The sequence below is a fragment of the Pongo pygmaeus genome, chromosome 2, assembly GCF_028885625.2.
Source record: "Pongo pygmaeus isolate AG05252 chromosome 2, NHGRI_mPonPyg2-v2.0_pri, whole genome shotgun sequence".
Taxonomy (NCBI): Eukaryota; Metazoa; Chordata; class Mammalia; order Primates; family Hominidae; genus Pongo; species Pongo pygmaeus.
The window spans coordinates 104,472,374-104,492,015 of NC_085930.1; positions in this window are offsets into that span (position 1 = coordinate 104,472,374).

Genomic DNA, 19,642 nt, shown 5'->3' on the forward strand with positions numbered 1-19,642 from the left:
TTCGATTGGTGGCAAGGTGCTGGTGGTTGAGTCAGGACCACAGAGCTTGCCCTCAATGACCAAATAATTTTCTCCTTGGTTGGGTGAGGTTTTCCATGACTGCCTCATCAGCAGTGCTTTCTGTATGAATCTTAAGTGCTCTCTCTACTCCCAGGTCCAGCCTCATCATGCCCTCCAACATGGTCCATATGTTAAAATACATTGTCACTCTTCCTGCTTTAGAGAGGGAGCTGGGCCCTGGGACCTGAAGGAGGTAACTGTCCTGCCCATCTGTAGTCCATCACTGGCTGCCCAGGCTGAATGGCAGTGCCTGGGGTTGGCAGGGAGGGGCACACATTCCCCTTCCCTGGGGTAGGGGCATCATTTCAGTGATAATCAGATGTTTTCTGTTTCTGAGTTTGTCCGGGCCCCACAAGCTGCCAGCTGCCCTGGGTGGTGGACCTGTGGAGAAGCTCTGTGCTTCTTGGTGCCCTCCTGCCCCTTCTGCATCTTGTGGCATGCTTCCCCTGGGTGTGCCCTCCCTTGGTTTCCCAAGCTCTGGGACCTTGCTCCCAGCTGTGCTGTCGCCCCACTACCCTGCATGCTACTCGCCTCTGACAACTCTTTCATTCATGATGTGAATATGGGCAATGACCTGAGAGCCACACTCAGCTCCTCAAGGGCAGCCCAGCTTGGGGCTCATGCCTGTAATCCCAGCACTTTGGGAGGCCAAGGCAGGTGGGTCAGTTGAGGTCAGGAGTTTGAGACCAGCCTAGCCAATATGGTGAAACCCCATCTCTACTAAAAATACAAAAATTAGCCAGGTGTGGTGGCACACACCTATAGTCCCAGCTACTTGGGAGGCTGAGGCTGGAAGATCACTTGAACCTGGGAAGCACAGTTTGCAGTGAGCCAAGATCTCACCACTGCACTCCAGGCTGGGCGACAGAGTGAGACTCTGTCTCAAAAAAAAAAAAAAAAAAAAAGAAAAATCAAGGTTCCCTGTGGGGTGGGGTGGAGGGGGGTGGGTATTCCTAGGATCTGTAGTCAGACCCTGCCCTTCCTAGTCCAGGCTCCTAGAACAGTTTCCCAGGGAGTGCCAGATATCCTTTCTCGATCTGGCTGCATCAGCATCCTGGTTTTTGGCTGGGGCCAGAGCCAGAGCCTTTGAACTTCATCCAGTAGGCCCTGAGCCCTACTTCATTGGCAGTCACCTGCAGGTGAGGGCTCTGGAGGCTGGTTTCTTTGGGTGTCCTGGGCTGGTTCAGCCCTGTTGGGGGTCTGGGTCATTGCCGGGAGCTAGAGGCCTGTGCTGTGAAATTTTGGAGTAGAGGTCTGATCATTAACCTCTCTAGTCAGTTTCCTTGAGTCCTAACCCAAGACTCAGAATTGCCCCTGTGACTCTTGCGACCAGGGAGGCCATGACATTAAGAACGTGATCTCCCAGAGTGGTGTGGTGGCAGCAAGACCTGGTAGGCAGAGAGTGGTGAGGGTGCAGTGTGCCCATGTGTGGAGGTATGGGTTCAGGGCCTAGTCACTCACTAGCCCCATGGCTGCTGGTGTTGAAAATGTCACCATCGGCCAGGCGCAATGGCTCATGCCTGTAATCCCAGCACTTTGGGAGGCCGAGGCGGGCGGATCACAAGGTCAGGAGATCGAGACCATCCTGGCTAACACGGTGAAACCCCGTCTCTACTAAAAATACAGAAAATTAGCTGGGTGTGGTGGGAGTCGCCTGTAGTCCCAGCTACTCAGGAGGCTGAGGCAGGAGAATGGCGTGAACCCTGGAGGCGGAGCTTGCAGTGAGCCAAGATGACACCACTGCACTCCAGCCTGGGTGACAGAGCAAGACTCCATCTCAAAAAAAAAAAAGTTACCATCAAGGCCGGGCACAGTGGCTCACGCCTGTAATCCCAGCACTTTGGGAGGCCAAGGCGGGCGGATCACGAGGTCAGGAGATCGAGACCATCCTGGCTAACATGGTGAAACCCTGTCTCTACTAAAAATACAAAAAATTGTCCGGGCGCAGTGGCTCACGCCTGTAATGCCAGCACTCTGGGAGGCCGAGGTGGGTGGATCATGAGGTCAGGAGATCGAGACCATCCTGGCTAACATGGTGAAACCCTGTCTCTACTAAAAATACAAAAAATTAGCCCAGCGTGGCGACGTGCGCCTGCAGTCCCAGCTACTCAGGAGGCTGAGGCAGGAGGATGGCGTGAACCCAGGCTGCGGAGCTTGCAGTGAGCCAAGATCGCACCACTGCACTCCAGCCTGGGCGACAGAGCAAGACTCTGTCTCAAAAAAGAAAAATATAAAAAATTAGCCAGGCGTGCTGGCACATACCTGTAGTCCCAGCTACTCAGGAGGCTGAGGCAGGAGAATCGCTTGAACCTGGGAGGTGGAGGTTGCAGTGAGCTGAGATTGCACCACTGCACTCCAGCCTGGGCAACAGAGCAAGACTCCATCTCAAAAAAAAAAGAAAACATCACTATCCAGCTGGACCTAGAGGGTGCCTTCTACTTCACCCAACTCAAGACTTTCCCAGTGACCCAGTGACCCAGTGCCCCAGCCTGAAGGCTTGCTTAGCAAGTGCTGACCCTGTGCTTCCCTATTTGATGGCCACCAGTGATGCTTGTCCCTAGTGACTCCCCAGACATTCCACCTAGCAGCTGTGCTCCTTGAGCACTCAGTGGACCATGCCGCTCCTGGCACATGTACAGATACTTTGTTCACAACTGCCCAAGCCTCTTTCTTGGGATCCCTCCTACCCCTAGCCGCAGAGTCGGTGACCTCGTCTGTGACCAGCATTACTCAGACATCAAGCCTTCCACTGAGGGCAAGGTCAGGCCCAGGGAAAGGGGGGTTGGGCCCTGAGGTGAAATAAGAGGCTCAAACCTGCTTCTTTCTCCCAGGTAATTTTCAAAGTTCTGGACCCAGCCATTCCAGTAGAGGACCCAAACAACCCTGAGATTCAGGGTAATCATCCCCAGAGGCAATCCTCTACCCTTTGTGTGTCAGGACAGAGCTTGTAGATACTGGGGGAAAGAGGCCCTGCCTCGAGTGGGCACCGGTGGGACAGGGCAAGTAGGCAAGCTCAGTCTCCCAGGGCCGTTCCCCAGCCCTGCCCCATCATGGTCCTTTTTGTGGCCTCCCATTTATAACCCATCACTGTTTCCCATACTTGTACCCAGTGTATAGGGACTGGCATGGGGAACAATTTCCATAATGTCTCTGCCCCATTATTGAATCCCTTTGTGAGGCCCCATCATAGTTCCTCATTTCCTCATACCTGTCCCCTGTCTCCACTCCTATCACTGCCCCTCATAACTCTTCCCTTTGTGGGCCCCCATCACTGCCCCTGTCATAGTCTACCTGTCATTGCTCCTCCAACTCCATTCATGACCCTGACCTTTGCCCTTTGTCCCTGCAGCTGCCTCTAGGTGGCACCAGGGCATCTCTGGATGTAACACCTTCCTTGTAAAGAAGTCTTTGTTAAAGACTCCTAGTAGGAGAGCCCAGAATCAGGCCAGGAGGGTACTAGAGCAGGACAAATGCCAAACTAGTTTTTTCTCTACACCCATTGGGCACTCCCTGCCCCCCTTACCTGCAGTTATTACCAGCTGCTTACCCTGAGCCCTCATGGTAGGTATGCAAGCTGCTGTTGTTTTTCACCTCAGATCAAAAAAGAGGGGAGGCCTGCAGAGGAAAGATACAGGAGGTAGCGGACCTCCTGTATCTTAGTAACGGACCTAAGGTGTGGAGCAGGGAGAGGAGCCATGGACCCATTCCTTTATCTGTGTATTCATATAACAAGCACCCATTGAGCTGTACACTCTGTCAGGCATCTTCTGGGCAGTGTTTGATGGGAAGCAGACAGAAAAGCTATCTGCCTTCTTGGAATGGACATCAAGTCAGAAAGACAGTTGATAAATAACCCATCTGTGACCATGGATTGTTTCATGATGGGGGGGATACATTCTGAGAAATGTGTCATTACGTGGTTTCATTGTTGTGGAAACATCTAGAGTGTACTTGTATAGCCTACCACACTTCTAGACTATCTGGTATAGCCTGTTACTCCTAGGCTACAAACCTGTACAGCATGTGACTGTACTGAAAACTGTAGGCAGCTTTAACACAATGGTATTTGTGTATCTAAACATAGAAAAGGTACAGTAAAAACATGGTATAAGAGATGAGAAATGGTACACCTGTATAGGGCACTTACCATGGATGGCACTTGGAGGACTGGAGGATGCTCTGAGTGAGTCAGTGAGGAGTGGTGAGTGAATGTGAAGGCCTAGGACATTACTGTACACTACTGTAGATTATAAACACTGTACACGGGCTATACTAAATGTATAGAAACAAATTTTTTCCTTCTTCAATAGTAACCTTAACTTTCTGAAGTTTTTTTACTTTACAGACTTTTAACTTTTTACAGCTTTTTAACACTTAGCTTAAAACACATGTACAGCTGTACAAAAATATTTCCTTTATATCCATATTTGATAAGCTTTTCTCTATTAAAAAATTTTTTTTTACATTTTAAACTTTTTTGTTAAAAACTAAGACACTGCCAGGCGTGGTGGCTTGCTCCTGTAATCCCAGCACTTTGGGAGGCGGAGGTGGGCGGCTCGTGAGGTCAGGAGATCGAGACCATCCTGGCTAACACAGTGAAACCTCGTCTCTACTAAAAATACAAAAAAATTAGCCAGGCATGGTGGCGTGCACCTGTTGTCCTAGCTGCTGGGGAGGCTGAGACAGGAGAATGGCGTGAACCCAGGAGGCGGAGCTTGCAGTGAGCCAAGATAGTGCCACTGCACACCAGCCTGGGTGACGGAGCAAGACTCCATCTCAAAAAAATAAATAAATAAAATAAAATAAAAACTAAGACACAAACACACACATTAGCCTAGGCCTACATAGGGTCAGGATCATCAATATCACTGTCTTCCACCTCCAGATCTTGACCCACTGAAAGAGATCTGTAGGGGCAGTAATATGCATGGAGCTGTCATCTATGATAACAATGCCTTCTTCTGGATACCTCCTGAAGGACCTGCCTGAGACTGTTTTACGATTAAGTTTTTTTTTAGACAGGGTCTCACTATGTTGCCCAGGCTGGGGTGCAGTGGCACCATCGCTGCCCACTGCAGCCTCTGCCTCCCAGGCTCACGTGATCCTCCCACCTCAGCCTCCTGAGTAGCTGGGACGACAGGCCTGTGCCACCATGCCCGGCTAAGTTTTTTCTTTCTTTTTTTTTTTGAGATGGAGTTTCGCTCTTGTTGCCCAGGCTGGAGTGCAATGGCGCAATCTTGGCTCACTGCAACCTCTGCCTCCCGGGTTCAAGCAATTCTCTTGCCTCAGCCTCCTGAGTAGCTGGGATTACAGGCACCCCCCCACCACGCCCACCTAATTTTTTGTATTTTTAGTAGAGACGGGGTTTCACTATGTTGGCCAGGCTGGTCTTGAACTCCTGACCTCAGGCGATCTGCCCGCCTCGGCCTCCCAAAGTGCTGGGATTACAGGCGTGAGCCACCGTGCCTGGCCTTTTTCTTTTCTTTTTTTTTTTCTTTTTCTTTTTTTGAGATGGAGTTTCGCTCTGTTGCCCAGGCTGGAGTGCAGTGGCGGGATCTCAGCTCACTGCAAGCTCCGCCTCCTGGGTTCACGCCATTCTCCTGCCTCAGCCTCCCAAGTAGCTGGGACTACAGGTGCCGGCTACCACGCCTGGCTAATTTTTTGTATTCAGTAGAGACAGGGTTTCACCATATTAGCCGGGATGGTCTCAATCTCCTGACCTCGTGATCCACCCGCCTCGGCCTCCCAAAGTGCTGGGATTACAGGCGTAAGCCACCATGCCCAGCCTAATTTTTGTAATTTTTTGTGGAGACAGGGTTTCACCATGTTGTCCAGGCTGGTCTTGAATTCCTGAGCTCAAGCTATGTGCCCACCTTGGCCTCCCAAAGTTCTGGAATTATAGGCGTGAGCTACAGTGCTCGACCATGTTTTACGATTACTTTTTTTACAAAGTAGAAGGAAGGCTGGGCATAGTGGTACGTGCTTGTAGTCTCAGCTACTCAAGAGGCCTAGATGGGAGGATTGCTTGAGTCTGGGAGTCCCAGTCCAGCCTGGGCAACATAGAACTTTTCTCTAAAAAAAAAAAAAAATTTGGCCGGGGACAGTGGCTGACACCTGTAATCCTAGCACTTTAGGAGGCCGAGCGGGCGGATCACCTGAGGTCATGAGTTCAAGACCAACCTGGCCAACATGGCGAAATCCTGTCTCTACTAAAAATAGAAAAATTAGCCAGGTGTGGTGGTGCACACCTGTAATCCCAGCTACTCGGGAGACTGAAGCACGAGAATCACTTGAACCTCGGAGGTGGAGGTTGCAGTGAGCTGAGATCGCCCCTCTGCACTCCAGCCTGGGCGATGGAGCTACACTCCATCTGAAAAATGTTTTAAAAAAGATTAAAAAAAACAACAACTAGAAGACACACACTCTAAAATAATGATAAAAAGTATGGCATAGTAAATACATAAACAAGTAGTAGTCATTTATTATCATGAAGTATTATATACTGAATATAATTTATTTTTTTGAGACAGGGTCTCACTCTGTCGCCCAGGCTGGAGTGTAGTGGCATGATCTCGGCTCACTGCAACCTCCGCCCCCCCAGGTTCAAGTGATTCCCCTGCCTCAGCCTCCAGAGTAGCTGGGATTACAGGCACCCGCCACCATGCCTGGCTGATTTTTTGTATTTGTTTAGTAGAGACGGGGTTTTGCCATGTTGGCTAGACTAGTCTCGAACTCCTGACCTCAGGTGATTCACCTGCCTTGGTCTCCCAAAGTGCTAGGATTACAGCTGTGAGCCACCGTGCCCAGCCTACTGTACATAATTATATGTGCTGTACTTTTATATGACTTAGCAATGCAGTAGATTTGTTTATAGAGTATCACAAACGTGAGTAATGTATTGTGCTACATACAACATTATGACAGCCACCATGTCACTAGGCAATATGAATTTTTCCTCTCCATTGTAATCTGATGGGTGCACGATTGTAGTACCTATGTGGTTTAGCTGAATGATAGTAGATTTTTAGTTTGGACTATGGGCTGGCAAGCAGAATCCTTTACTGCATTAGGGAAGCAGGTTTCAGATACCTGATGATACCATAGTGGGGTGTCCAGGAAGTAATGGGATGTGCAGGTCTCAGTTCAGGAGTAAAATCAGGATTGGAGAAAGGGGATCCTCACTACAGAAGTGGAATTATCACCATGGGGAAGGCTGTGGTCATCCTAAGACAACATTCCCAGGGAAGCAGGGATGACAGAACCCCATAGCATGAGGGCAGGAGGAGTGGATACAAGGATGTGGAAAGGGGAAAGACTCCCCCATTCCTTTCCCTCCTCCCTAGTCATAGAAAGTGAGGACCAAGGCACCCAAGGTCTGACCATCTGTGTCTCCAGAGGTCCTGCATGTGACTAACCTCTGTGTAAACTTCTCCAAATTGCACACCCTGGGTGACAGGCCCCTGGGAGTCCTCAAGGGACACCCCTTCTACTACTATGCCTTCTATGAGCTTGTGGCCAGAGGCAGTTGCCTGTGCCTTGGGCACACCTGTAAGTGCAGGTCTGCACCTGGAACCCCAGCCAATGTGGTGAGGACAATGGGAGGGGCATTCTGTGGCTGGTGGGGCGGGCAAGCTGGGACACCAGAGCAGGCCTGCCTTGCCCTCCTCACTATCAGGTACATGAGCTTTGCATCTGTCACCACCAGTCGGTGCCCACTGTGAGTGCTGCCAAGACCTGCACCAGGATCATCCATCACATGCAGCAGAGCCTGGGCACCCGCATGCCTGCTGGGATGAATGCCATGCTCTACTCTGCCTGGCCATACCTACCACAGGTCCGCCCACCCCATATCTACCTTTCTGGCTCTGCCTCAGAGTGTGAGTGCCACGGGCATGTCTACAGTTGTCACTTTGACACAGCTGTGTGTCTGGTTATGTGAGTGGAGGCGTGTGTGATGTGTGTCAGGACAACACAGCTGGGCGCCACTGTGAGTTCTGCTGGCCCTTCTTCTACTGTCATCCCTGAGAGGATCCCTGTTCCCCTCAGTCCTGCAGACATGAGTCCTTCAACCCCTAATCCCAACACTGACTCTCATCCTTCAGCTCCATGGTGACCTCTGACCTAATTCCATCCTTAACCTCTGACCTCTGATCTAGCCCGTGACTGTGACCCTGTGGGTGTCTGGAAGGGGATTTGTGTGATGCTCACATGAATGAGATCCATGGCCTCCTCTCTGGGCAGTGTTGCTGCAAAGTGTGTGTATGGCGTCAGCACTGTGACTCCTACTGGCCTGGTCACTATGGCCTGAGCTCCACCCAACCTCAGAGCTGCCAGGGTGAGTGACACTCAGGGTGGGCCCCCGCCTCCATGTCCTCCTGGCTCTGCCCCCAATTACTGCCCTGATAACACACGCACCTACCCACCCCACTGCAGTTCTATTAGCAAGCTGAGAGCCCTAAGCCTTCGTCTGCAGGTGTGACCCCAGGGGTCAGGTTCCTGGTACTCATGTCTGTTATCCCTCCAGTGGTACCTGTCACTGCAAATGCTTTGTCTCTGGACAGGACTGTAGCCATTGTCTGGTGAGGCTTGACCCATCTTCTGATTTAACCTTGACCTTCAGCACTGAGCTTTTTGGAGCTACAGCCTTATAATGAGTATAAGACTATAGTTATCGTGACTGTGGACTGAGCCTTGTACTTGGGTGGGTGTTGCTCACTGACTTGGTCACTAGGGTCAGCATCACTTTGGCTAGCTGAACCTATATATGCCCTCAGGTGGGAGTTTCAGAAACAAAAGGGAAATTGATTAAACTTGTATTATACACTGGATTTAAAGGGTTTTGTCTTTGTTTTTGTTTTTGAGACAGAGTCTTGTCTTGCTGTGTCACCCAGGCTGGGGTGCAGTAGTGCAACCTCGGCTCACTGCAACCTCCACCTCCCGAGTTCAAGCGATTCTCATGCCTCAGCCTCCTGTGTAGCTGGAATTACAGGCACGCACCATCACACCTGGCTAATTTTTGTATTTTTAGTAGAGGCGAGGTTTTACCGTGTCGGCCACGCTGGTCTCCAACTCCTGACCTCAAATGATCTGCCCGCCTTGGTCTCCCAAAGTGCTGGGATTACTGGTGTGAGCCACCACACCCGGACAAAGGTGTTTTTTTGTTTTGTTTTGTTTTTTTCCAGCAAACTTGTTTAGAGGAAGACTTAGTCCAAGGAATAACTCCATCCTCTCCTTGCCTTGAATGTTACAAACTCTTTGCTTAACTTTTTTTTTTTTTTTGAGATGGAGTCTCACTCTGTCACCCAGGCTGGAGTGCAGTGGTGCAATCTCAGCTCACTGCAACCTCTGCCTCCCGGGTTCAAGCAATTCTCCTGCCTCAGCCCCCTGAGTTGCTGGGATTACAGGCGACCACCACCACGCCTGGCTAATTTTTTTTTTTTTTTTAAAGTAGAGACGGGGTTTCACCATCTTGGCCAGGCTGGTCTCGAACTCCTGACCTCGTGATCCACCCACCTTAACCTCCCAAAGTGCTAGGATTACAGGCGTGCACCACTGTGCCCGGCCTCTTGGCTTAACTTTTATTTAACCCTGGTTGTGTCCTCATCTCCTTCTTATGTCTCTCTGTGAAGTTATTCAGGAGTGCACCATGATCTTCTCTCTCACTTTCAGATGCAGTCAGAGGAACATTCAGGCCCTTTCTCACCCCTTTTCCCACCATAGGCAGACCCAATATAAGACTTATCAGGCCCCTCCCCTCCTCTTCCTGTCCAGATCTTCTTGCCTTCCCCAACCCAACTACTGTCTCCTACAGCCGGAGTTCTAGGGTCTGGGCAGTGACTCCCCCAGGCTGCTGGCCCTGTGACTATAACTTTGCAGATGCTACAGTAACAGGTACAGGGCGGAGCCTGGAATTCATGATCAAATGGCAAGAATCAAGACTTCACCCTGACCCCTCCTCACCTCTGTGCTCCCTCAGGTATTCTGCAGCAGTGAGTCTGCATATCCCACCCCCACCTCTGTGGCTGCCACTGCCATGAGCACTAATCTGGGTATTTCTTTTTATTTTCTTTTTTTTTAAATTTGAGACAGAGTCTTGCTGTGTTGCCCAGGCAGGGTGGCATGCAATGACGCAAACTCAGCTCACTGCAACCTCCGCCTCCCGGGTTCAAGCGATTCTCCTGCCTCAGTCTCCCGAATAGCTGAGATTAAAAGCATGCACCACCACACCTGGTGAATTTTTGTATTTTTAGTAGAGATGAAGTTTCACCATATTGGCCAGGCTGGTCTCAAACTCCTGACCTCAGGTGATCCGCCCACCTCGGCCTCTCAAAGTGCTGGGATTATAGGCGTGCGATACGGTGCCTGGCCTAATCTGGGTATTTCTGTGCTGCCCTTGGCCACAACTGAAGCCAAGCTTGGCCAGGTTCTCCAGCAAGCCAAGCTCTGGCTGCCTATAAGTATCAGGAGGGTCAGAAGCAGAAAGAAATCAAAGCTCAGACACTGGGGCTCACTGGAAGAAGTGAACGTCCAGATAACTATTTGGTGGAAGAGGCTGAGCAGGGTTGGAAAGACTTGGAAATCCAGGTATGGGTGTCAGCATGGTCAAAAGTTCAGTGTCTTGGACAGAGGCCATATTATGCCCAGGACAGTGTGGGAAAGGACTAGGACTCCCACTTCCTTCGAGGGAGCCCCCTGGCCTGCTCCTTTCCACAGTACAGAAGCCCCAGGGACTGCCTCTGACTGGCTTCAGCCCCGACTTCAGAGATAGCATCACGCTGTTTTTTGTTTGTTTGTTTGTTTTGTTTTTGTTTGTTTGTTTGTTTTGAGATGGAATTTCACTCTTGTCATCCAGGCTGGAGTGCAATGGCATGATCTTGGCTCATTGCAACCTGTGCCTCCTGGGTTCAAGCTATTTTCCTGCCTCAGCCTCCTGAATCACTGGGATTACAGGCGCCTGCTACCACACGTGACTAATTTTTGTATTTTTAGTAGATATGGGGTTTCACTTTGTTGGCCAGGCTGGTCTCGAACTCCCGACCTCAGGTCATCTGCCCGCCTTGGCCTTCCAAAGTGCTGGGATTACAGACATGAGCCACCGCGCCTGGATGATAGCATGACCCTTGATGTGCCCTCCACCCTGTCTGGCAAGACCATCACAGTCACCAGCTGCCCAAAGTGAGGAGTCTGGGGAACAAGATGAAGTCACAGGTCACTAGGATCTTAAGAGGGATAGGGGCCTGGGAATACAGATCCTTGGGTTCTTGAGGGAATGGGAGTCTAAGCCCTGAGGGTCGTAGGTCCTGGAATGGGAAGTCTGTGTCTCACACGCAGGCCCCAGAAAAGCCCTTTCCCCTGCATGGGCAGCTGGTCCTGTATTTTGGACTGGCTTGACTTTGCCCATGTGGTCAGTGAGGATGGCCCTTCTCTCCTGGTGCCCACTGGTGCCTCATGCCCTGTAGTATGACATTGTCCTGCTCTATGAAACCTAGGTCAGTGGTGTGGATGTCAGGAGTGTGGATGGGTGGTGGTAGGGGTGGATAGGAGTGGCTTTGTGACTGCTGATCCCTAACCCCAGGAACCTGAAGACTGTCAGGCATTAGTCAGTGTCTGTGCCCAATTCCTGCCCAGCAGCACCCACTGTGCCCATCTGCTGCCCTCAGAGCAGCTGTTTCAGGTGGCCCTGCTTCATGCACACAGCTAGACAAGACCCTGTGACCCCCAATCCTGTCACTCCTAATACCAGGACCCCATTATGCTGCCCACACATTTGAAACACACCAAACCAAGTGGAAAACCGTCAGTATGGCATATCATCATGTCATAAAACAAGCAAAACAGGTACTTAGCTTAACAATAAAGCAGGATTTAAGAAGTTGGTCTTTTTCCATTCATGACGAAATGTTGGGCTCACTAAGTGCACAATAGAAATGAGGCATCCCAGCTGGGCACAGTGGCTCATGCCTGTAATCCCAGCACTTTGGGAGGACAAGGTGGGCAGATCACCTGAGGTCAGAAGTTCCATACCAGCCTGGCCAACATGGTGAAACCCCGTTTCTTATTTTTTTTTTTTCTCTTTGAGACAGAGTTTTGCTCTTTTTGCCCAGGCTGGAGTGCAATGGCACGATCTCGGCTCACCGCAACCTCCGCATCCTGGGTTCAAGCAATTCTCCTGCCTCAGCCTCCCCAGTAGCTGGGATTACAGGTGCCCGCCACCACACCCGGCTAATTTTTTGTATTTTTAGTAGAGACGGGGTTTCACCATGTTGGCCAGGATGGTCTCGATGTCCTGACCTCGTGATCCGCCCGCCTCGGCCTCCCAAAGTGCTGGGATTACAGGCGTGAGCCACCACGCCGGGCTTTTTTTTTTTTTTTTTTAGATGGAGTTTCTCTCTTGTTGCCCAGGCTGGAGTGCAATGGTGGGATCTCAGCTCACCGCAACCTCCGCCTCCCGGGTTCAAGCAGTTCTCCTGCGTTAGCCTCCTGAGTAGCTGGGATTACAGGTACGTGCCACCATGCCCAGCTAATTTTGTATTTTTAGTAGAGATGGGGTTTCTCCCTGTTGGTCAGGTTGGTCTCCAACTCTCATCATCAGGTGATCTGCCTACCTCAGCTTCCCAAAGTGCTAGGATTACAGGTGTGAGCCACAGCGCATGGCCTTTTTTTTTTTTTTTTTTTTGAGACTTTGAGACGGAGTCTCACTCTGTCACCAGGCTGGAGTGCAGTGGCACAATCTCGGCTCATTGCAACCTCCACCTCCTGAGTTCAAATGATTCTCCTGCCTCAGCCTACCAAGTAGCTGGGACTACAGGCGCGTACCACCATGCCCAGCTAATTTTTGTATTTTTAGTAGAGACGGAATTTCACTATGTTGGCCAGGATGGTCTCGATCTCTTGACATTGTGATCGTCCTGCCTCAGCCTCCCGAAGTGCTGGGATTACAGGCATGAACCACCGCACCCGGCTGAAACCCTATTTCTACTAAAAATACAAAAATTAGCCTGGCGTGGTGGCACGCACCTGTACTCCCAGCTACTCGGGAGGCTGAGGTGGGACTGAGCCGAGATTGCGCCACTGCACTCCAGACTGGACGACAGAGCGAGCCTCCATCAAAAAAAAAAAAAAAAAAAAAAGAAAGAAGAAAAAGGAAAGAAAGAAAGGAGGGAGGGAGGGAGGAAGGAAGGAACGAAGAAGGAAGGAAGGAAGCAAGCATGGAGGCATCTCTGGGACCACATGATCATTTCAGCATCACCTCACCTCTTCTCCTCTCCCCATTCACCGCAGGGTTGTGGTTCTATACAGACTTTCTGCTTTGATCCAGGAACATGCTACTCCATGACACAGGCTATAGCAGACCAAGAGGGAGTGTGGAGGACTGAGGGAAGCTTCATCCATCTGCATTCAGTGATGTCCTAGGGGTTCCACCCTACATCTGGCAGAGATAATTTTTTTTTTTTTTTTTTGAGAGGGAGTCTCGTTCTTGTCACCCAGGCTGGAGTGCAATGGTGCGATCTTGGCTCACTGCAACCTCCGCCTCCCAGGTTCAAGCAGTTCTGCCTCAGCTTCCTGACTAGCTGGGATTACAGGTGCCCACCGCCACACCCGGCTAAATTTTTTTTTTTTTTTTTTTTGAGATGGAGTCTCACTCTTTTGCCCAGGTCTGAGTGCAGTGGCGCTATCTCGGCTCACTGCAAGCTCCGCCTCCCGGGTTCACACCATTCTCCTACCTCAGCCTCCTGAGTAGCTGGGACTACAGGCGCCTGCCACCACGCCCAGCTAATTTTTTGTAATTTTAGTAGAGACGGGGTTTCACCGTGTTAGCCAGGATGGTCTCGATCTCCTGACCTTGTGATCCGCCCGCCTCGGCCTCCCAAAGTGCTGGGATTACAGGCGTGAGCCACCGTGTTCGGCCTTTTTAAAAAATTTTTATTTATTTATTTATTTATTTTTTGAGATGGAGTTTCTCTCTTGTTGCCCAGGCTGGAGTGCAGTGACGTGATCTCTGCTCACTGCAACCTCCGCCTCCCAGGTTCAAGTGATTCTCCTGCCTCAGCCTCCCGAGTAGCTGGGACTACAGGCGCATGCTACCATACCTGGCTAATTTTTTTTTTTTTTTTAGTAGAGGTGGGGTTTCACCATGTTAGCCAGGATGGTCTCAATCTCCTGACCTTGTGATCCACCCAACTCGGCCTCCCAAAATGCTGGGATTACAGGCGTGAGCCACCGCACCCGGCCACCCGGCTAATTTTTGTGTTTTTAGTAGAGTTGGGGTTTCACCATATTGGCCAGGCTGGTCACGAACTCCTGACCTCAGATGATCTGACCACCTTGGCCTCCCAAAGTGCTGGGATTACAGGTGTGAGCCACTGCACCTGGCTCAGAGACATAAATTTTATTTTATTTATTTTAATTTTTTTGAGATGGAGTCTAACTCTGTTGCCCAGGCTGGAGTGCAGCGGCGCAATCTCGGCTCACTGCAAGCTCCGCTTCCTGGGTTCGCGCCATTCTCCTGCCTCAGCCTCCTGAGTAGTAGCTGGGACTACAGGCGCCCGCCACCATGCCCGGCTAATTTTTTTGTATTTTTAATAGAGACGTGGTTTGACCGTGTTAGCCAGGATGGTCTTCATCTCCTGATCTCATGGTCCGCCCACCTCGGCCTCCTAAAGTGCTGGGATTACAGGCATGAGCCACTGCGCCTGGCCAATTTTATTTTTTTATTTTATTTTATTATTATTATTATTATTTTTGAGACGGAGTCTCGCTCTGTCGCCCAGGCTGGAGTGCAATGGCACTATCTTGGCTCACTGCAAGCTCCGCCTCCCAGGTTCACACCATTCTCCTTCCTCAGCCTCCCAAGTAGCTGGGACTACAGGTGCCCGCCACTGCGCCCAGCTAACTTTTTGTTTTTGTATTTTTAGTAGAGATGGGGTTTCACCGTTATAGCCAGGATGGTCTCGATCTCCTGACCTCGTGACCCACCCGCCTCGGCTTCCCAAAGTGCTGGGATTACAGGCATGAGCCACCACCCCCGGCCTATTTTATTTTATTTTATTTTTTGAGATGGAGTTTTGCTCTTGTCACCCAGATTGGAGTGCAGTGGTGCAATGTTGACTCACTGCAACCTCTGCCTCCCAGGTTCAAGTGATTCTCTTGCCTCAGCCTCCTCAGTAGCTGGGATCACAGGTGCCGGCCACCTCGTCTGGCTAGTTTTGTTTTATTTTATTTTATTTTATTTTATTTTATTTTATTTTATTTTGTTTTATTTTTGTATTTTTAGTAGCGACGGGGTTTCACCACATTGGCCAGGCTGGTCTTGAACTCCTGACCTCAGGTGATCTGCACGCCTCGGCCTCCCAAAGTCCTGGGATTACGGGCTTGAGCCACCTGCACCCGGCCTCTTTGTTTGTTTATTTACTTATTTATTTTGAGACAGAGTTTCGCTCTTGTTGCCCAGGCTGTAGTGCAATGGCACGATCTCGGCTCACTGCAACCTCTGCCTCCTGGGTTCAAGCGATTCTTCTGCTGCAGCCTTTGGAGTAGCTGAGATTAGAGGCGCCTGCCACCACGCCCAGCTAACTTTTTTTGTATTTTTAGTAGAGATGGGGTTTCACCATGTTGGCCAGACTGGTGTCAAATTCCTGACCTCAGGTGATCCACCTGCCTCAGCCTCCCAAAGTGCTGGGATTACAGGCGTGAACCACTGTGCCCAGTCTCTGAGACATAAATTATAGCAAGACAGGATTGGTGCAGTGAGGCTGGGAGGCAGGGGATCATAGAGGCCTGGAGTTGCAGCAAGAGGATTAAGACCTACATAGATGGAGAGTGTAGGCAGAGGAGCGCAGGCAGGGGAAACAGCTCATGCAAAAGACAGAAGATAAGAATAGGCAAGTGCCAGATCTCATAGGACCTTTTGGGCCAGGAGAGGGGCTTAACCTTTATCCCAGGGGAAGTGGGGAAACATGGAAGAGATTTAAGCAGGGAAGAGATGTGGGGAGAATGTATTGTTTGGCGGAGGGCCCAGATGGAAGCTCCCGAAATGATTCTGAGTGAGAGATGGCATTCTCTCTACTAGATTGGGGCCACTGGAGATGGAGGAAAAATTGACTCAAAACAGATTAGGGGTTCGAGGGGCCGGGCATGGTGGCTCATGCCTGTAATCCCAGCACTTTGGGAGGCCGAGGTGGAATCACCTGAGGTCAAAAGTTTGAGAGAAGCCTGGTGAACATGGTGAAACCCCATCTGTACTAAAAATACAAAAATTAGCTGGGTGTGGTGGTGGGTGTCTGTAATCCCAGCACATTGGGAGGCCGAGTTGGGCGGATCACGAGGTCAGGAGATTGAGACCATCCTGGCTAACACGGTGAAACCCCACCTCTACCAAAAAAAAAAAAAAAATTAGCCTGGTATGGTAGCATGCACCTGTAGTCCCAGCTACTTGGGAGGCTGAGGCAGGAGAATTGCTTGAACCTGGGAGGTAAAAGTTGCAGTGAGCCAAGATCACAGCATTGCACTGCAGCCTGGACAACTAGAGCAAAACTCTATCTCAAAAAAAAAAAAAAAAAAGAGAGAGATTAGGAAACAGAAGGGGGGCTGAGGGGTGGGGGTAGGGATGTCCCCCTTGGATGAGGGCCAATCCAAGAAAGGTGGCAAGTGTTAATGAGTGGGGCTGATTGCCTCTTGCTGGCTTCCCTTGACCCTCTTGCTAGCTTGCGCACCTGCCATGGGTGAACGTGTTACCTGGGCTGGGGTCTTTGTACCCTGGGGCCTCAGGCATTTACAGGAGTTCCACCAGGCAGGCTCATGGAGGCAGCAAGGCCAGGCCTCTCCAGCACCATGCCTGAAGCCTGTGCCTGCCTGTTCTGCAGCATCTCAGCCCTGCTCCATGGGGATGGGCCTCAGTGAGTGTACGTGCCAGGCTTGAAGTGGCTTCAGGGTAGGGGTTGCAGGAGCTCCATGAGTTTCATCTAATCTTTCCCTTCCTCTGCCAGCATGTGTGCCATCTGCAAGGTTCACTGAGCACTGAGTGGGGCCTGCTGTGTGGGCAGTATCCCTGCCATCTTCATATCATTGGTCATATTTGTGACCACTGTGTGCCTGGAAAGCAGGCTTTGGGCCTCTGGCTGCAGTGATGAGCCTTCAGAGCCTGTAGGCATGAAGTTGGGGGCCAGCTGTCTCCTGTCCTTGCATGGCTTGATTGCTTTGTCACTCTCCACAGAGTGCCGCTGACATGCTGAAGGTACCACCAGTGCCATCTATAACCCTGTGAATGGGCAGTGCATGTTCCAGGCAGGACTTGCTGGTTGCTGCCATGACTACTGCCTCCCTGGCTACTGAAGCTTTTGGCACTGCCAGCCCTGTGCCTGCAATGGGCATGCTGAGTTGTGCCACCCCCTTATATGTATCTGCCAGGCCTGCCAGGCTGGCACTGTAAAAGGTGAGCACTGTCATTGGATGGGTTGAACAGGCCCCATACCATGCGCTACTGCCCCCAGGTGCTTGGATGGCTACTATGGAGACCCCACTCTAGGCTTGGGCCAGCAGTGCTGGCTCTGCCTTTGTCCTGGGCACCCTGATTCCAGCCTCTATCATGGGAGTTCCTGCCATCTGGACAGCATGAATGGGCATATCCTAGTCTTCTGTTTACCTGGCTATACAGGTGAGGCATGGTTGGCAGTGACAAAGCCACAGCCCTGGTCAATTGTTCACAATCCCGTCAGGTCCACATGACAAATCTTCCCAATGCCACCTGTACGCTGAGTTGGGCACCATCTTCAAGGAGTTCCTGTTCTGAGGAAGGAGGGCTGAATGGGGGGGATTATAGGTATAGACCTTGAAAGCCAGGAAGATGGGCTATAATATACCTATTGTGTCCCTCCTGGCCAGACCTCAGACTTTCTGGCTGCGTATCTGAGACCCACAGGCCCCCAGGGTACAGGAAGACACATATACCCCAGTCCTCTCCAGGCCTCAGCTGTGACCACTGCTCCTGTGGCTATTTTGGGCACCTGGCCAGGAGGATACCCCAGAAGAGTCCATACTGGTACTGCCAGTGCAGCAATATTAATCTCCATGATCCTGCTGCCTGTGACCCCCACAGTGGGCACTGCCAGCATTCTATGCACCACAGCCATGTCCCTGGCTATGCCCACTGCAAGCCTGGCTTCCACAGCAGTGACCTGTGTTGCGGGAAGTCAGGGACCCCGAACGGAGCGACCAGCTGAAGCCACGGCAGAAGAACATGGATTGTGAAGATTTCATGGACATTTATTAGTTCCCCAAATTAATACTTTTATAATTTCTTATGCCTGTCTTTACTGCAGTCTGTAAACATAAATTGTGAAGATTTCATGGACACTTTATCACTTTCCCAATCAATACCCTTGTGATTTCCTATGCCTGTCTTTACTTTAATCTCTTAATCCTGTCAGCCAAGGAGGATGTATGTCGCCTCAGGACCCTGTGATGATTGCATTAACTGCACAAATTGTAGAGCATGTGTGTTTGAACAATATGAAATCTGGGCACTTTGAAAAAAGAACAGGATAACAGCAATGTTCAGGGAACAGGAGAGATAACCTTAAACTCTGACCACTGGTGAGCCAGGCACAACAGAGCCATATTTCTCTTCTTTCAAAAGCAAATGAGAGAAATATTGCTGAATTGTTTTTCTCAGCAAGGAACATCCCTGAGAAAGAGAATGTGCCCCTGAGAGTAGGCCTCTAAAATGGCCCCCTTGGGTGTGGCCATCTTCTATGGTCAAAACTGTAGGGATGAAATAAGCCCCAGTCTCCCATAGCGCTCCCAGGCTTATTAGGACGAGGGAATTCCCGCCTAATAAATTTTGGTCAGACAGGTTGCTCTCAAACCCTGTCTCCTGATAAGATGTTATCAATGACAATGGTGCCTGAAACTTCATTAGCAATTTTAATTTCGCCCCAGTCCTGTGGTCCTGTGATCTCGCCCTGCCTCCATTTGCATTGTGATGTTCTATTACCCTGTGAAGCACGTGATCTCTGTGACCCACACCCTATTCGCACACTCCCTCCCCTTTTGAAAATCCCTAATAAAAACTTGCTGGTTTCACGGCTCGGGGGGCATCATGGAACCTACCGACATGTGATGTCTCCCCCGGATGCCCAACTTTAAAATTTCTCTCTTTTGTACTCTGTCCCTTTATTTCTCAACCTGGCAGATGCTTAGGGAAAATAGAAAAGAACCTATGTGATTATCGGGGGCAGGTTCCCCTATAGACCTGGGCTCAGAGGGCTGCCAGCATGAGTTTGTGGGTGGGGACATCCCAGGGTGACCGGATAGGATTTTCACTTTCCAGATTGGCCAAGCCTTCCTCTCCCCAGGCTGCAGTTGTGACCCTTGAGACAATGTCCTCATGTGGTGCCCATCTGAGGCTGAAGCCTGTGCTGCCCCCACACTCTGGGGCAAGACTGCAGCCACTATGCCCCCCTCTTCTGGAACCTGGGAGACCCCTGGGGCTGTGAGCTCTGTGGCTGTGATGCTCAATACGTTTTGCAATCAATGTGCCACCCAGTGAGTAAGCCCACATTGTACATAGCATGTGGTCGTAGCC